The sequence below is a fragment of the Arachis duranensis genome, chromosome 6 (genome assembly GCF_000817695.3).
Source record: "Arachis duranensis cultivar V14167 chromosome 6, aradu.V14167.gnm2.J7QH, whole genome shotgun sequence".
In the NCBI taxonomy this organism is placed as follows: Eukaryota; Viridiplantae; Streptophyta; class Magnoliopsida; order Fabales; family Fabaceae; genus Arachis; species Arachis duranensis.
Genome location: NC_029777.3, coordinates 38,214,630 through 38,218,077, shown reverse-complemented (window position 1 = coordinate 38,218,077; position 3,448 = coordinate 38,214,630).

Here is a 3,448-nt window from a genome sequence, read left to right as displayed (position 1 = left end):
AGAGAAGCTAGATTAGGAATTTCATTTTTTGTGAATTTGTTTTTAATTTCAATTTCATTTTATTTTCATTTTTTATTTTGTGAAGCCTATATAAAGGCATCAATTAGAGCTCGGAGGGGGAGGCGAGGACACTAGGGAGTATTAGGATTTGAGAGCTCTCTCTCTTAGTTTTGATTGCTGTTTTGGAATTTTGGATTGGGAAGGAAGGAATTCTGTTTAATTCCTGATTTGAGATTCATCTTGTTCTCTTACTGCATAACTCAATTTTCATTTGCTGTTTTAAATCTTCTTCTTATGTAATCTGTTCTTTTAATTTTCTGCACTTCTCTCTTCTTGGATCAAGGAAGGACTTGAGATCTAGACTTGTTTTCTAGTCTCTTCCATTCCTGAGATCTTCAACATCCTTTTAATTGCTGCAAATTAAGCATTGCTTTTCTGTTTTTAAATTCTTCAAGGCATTTTACTCTTTTGCTTAAGATCTACTGCAATTTAATTCATCTTTAGTTCTTCTGTTTATTGCAATTTACTTTCTCTTGTTCAATTTCTGAAATTCTAGCACCCACTCTCCTTTACATTTAATGCAATTTACATTTCGTGCAATCTAAGTTTCAGCTATTTTACTTTCTTGCTCTTTAAGTTTCCTGCAATTTTATTTTCTGCATCTTTTAAATTCCTTGCAATTTACTTTCTGTTGATCAACTTCACACAATTCACTGAATGTTAGCTTGACTAAACTAATCACCCACTAAAGTTGCTTGATCCATCAATCCCTGTGGGATCGACCTCACTTTAAGTGAGTTATTACTGCTTGATGCGACCCGGTACACTTGCCGGTTGGATTTGTGTGTTGAAAATTTGTTTTTCCACAAAAACACCATCATGCCACGTGGCATATGATGACGTGGAGGTCTAATGCCACGTGTCACAAGATGATTGGTTGACGTGTCAAATCAGTGACATCTGGCATGCCACGTGTCAAGTCAGTGACACGTAGAAAAGTTATTTATAATCAAAATAGTCCTTCAAAGTTCAGACGTAAGTCATTTTCATCCTTGAAATTTTGAAAATTAATCAAATTAGTCCTTATATAAGTTTTTTTTCTTAATAATATTAAATTTAAAATATTTTTTGATACTACTAATTTTAATAAAAATGTAATTGACAATAAAAAAATCAGTAATTGTATCTTTTCTTCTTAAAAATTTTTTTAATAAAATTATCTCTCTCCTTTAATTCTTCTCAAAATCTCTCTTATTCTTTTCTATTCTAAAACATTTTTCTTACATTATCACATTTTGCTGGAATATATATACTCAAAATTGAAATGTATGTATTTGTTAACATAAACAAAGTTATATGCTCAAAATCAAAGTTTATGTATTAAAAGAAAAATTATATAATCTATCTCAAACGTATGAGATTTCATCCAATGGCTCACCTTCCTCTGCTGGTTACATGCTGGCCAAAATTCAATAAAACTGCTGGTCCCCTAGACTTTTCCAAAATTTATTATGATGTTTGCACGTATTACGCTTAAGAAGCAATTCATTTATAATAATAATTAACCAACAAATTTTTAATATTTTGTAAAGTTTGAAATTGAAGCAAAATTTGTGGATCTTCTTGAATTTTGACTTTCAATATTTTGACTTTTGAGTATATATATATTCCAGCAAAATGTAATAATAATGTAAAAAAAAGTTTTAGAATAGAAAAGAATAACAGAGATTTTGAGAAGAATTAAAGGAGAGAGTAATTTTATTGAAAATTTTTTTAAGAAGAAAAGATACAATAACTAATTTTTTAATTGTCAATTACATTTCTATTAAAATTTGTTGTATCAAAAAATATTTTAAATTTAATATTATCAAGAAAAAATAAAAAAACTTATATAAGGACTAATTTGATTAATTTTTAAAATTTCAGGGATGAAAATGACTTACGGGGTATCTTTCAAGGACTATTTTGATTATAAATAACTTTTTTACATGTCAAATGCCATGTGGCATGCCACGTGTCACTTACCTGACACATGGCATGCTAGGTGTCACTGATCTGATATGTCAACCAATTATCTTTTGACACGTGGCATTAGCCATCCACGTCATCATATGCCACGTGGCACTTAACGTGACACGTCATCATCCAACTGACGGAAGGACTAACGTGATCAATTGTGTATCTTTCAGGGATGATTTTGATTATCTTTATCTTTCGATGACCAAAATAGAGATCGGGGTATCTTTCAGGGACGATTTTGGCTATGTACTCGTTTTCTTCTCTATGATTGTAATCTTTACTTTGTTCCATTCTATATGTCTATTATTTAGTGTATTTACATGCTTGCATATGATTGAGGCTATTACTTGTTTTCACTCACTTATCCCAAATAAACCTACCCTTTTATGTCACCCTTGTTAGCCACTTTGAGCTTTTTGACACCCTCTTCTGTTTTATAACCACATTACTAGCCTTAAGCAGAAAAATAAATTAAAAATCCCAAGTTGAATCCTTGGTAAGCTTAAGATAGATATTGTGTATAATTTAAGTATGGGGAATTTTATGAGAACATGGGATGATAGGAAAAAAGAGAATTAAATTGAATAAGTTATTTCAAAATTTGGGAAGCATGCTCATGTGAAATCAAAATAATTAAATTACCATGTGCATTGAGATTGAAAAATAAAATAAAATAAAATAAATAAAAAAATAAAAAAAATTTAAGTAATTAAATAAGGGAAAACAAAAATTACCCCAATGCAAAATAAAAAGAACCAATGCACATGGGACAAAATTCAAAAATAAATTTGGTGCATGAGCATGTAATACAAAAGTGGAAAAATTTGGGTAGCTAGGTAAAGAACTTTGAAATTATATAAAGTGTGTATGTTAGGTGAGATCTTAGACTAATCAAGGATTCACTTTGTTAGCTCACTTAGCCTTATATATACATCTTTACCTTTACCTCAGCCCCATTACAACCCTAAAAAGACCTCATGATGTTTACATTGGTACATTAAATATTTGTTGATTGGTTAGATGAAGAACAACGTTTAGAAATCATGATTAGAGAAGAGTAGAGTGAATTACCCTATACACTTAAGAGACTAGAGTGATATACACCACCAGTGAGGGTTTAATGCTTGATTCTATATTCCCTGCTTTTATGAGCTATCTTCTTACAAGTTTACTTGTTTTCATTATATAATTTGAATTAGTGAAATCCAGTTCATATTTGTTCTTGGAGAATTTATTTACTTTTCACCAAGTAGGTAAAAGCAATTCACATTTAGTTGCATTCATATACATAGGTTGCATTTCATACATTTTACCATTCATCTTCACTCCTTTATTGCTTTTCTTGAGCTTAGCATGAGGACATGCTAATGTTTAAGTGTGAGGAGGTTGATAAACTACTATTTTATGGTTTATCTTATGCTCAATTGAG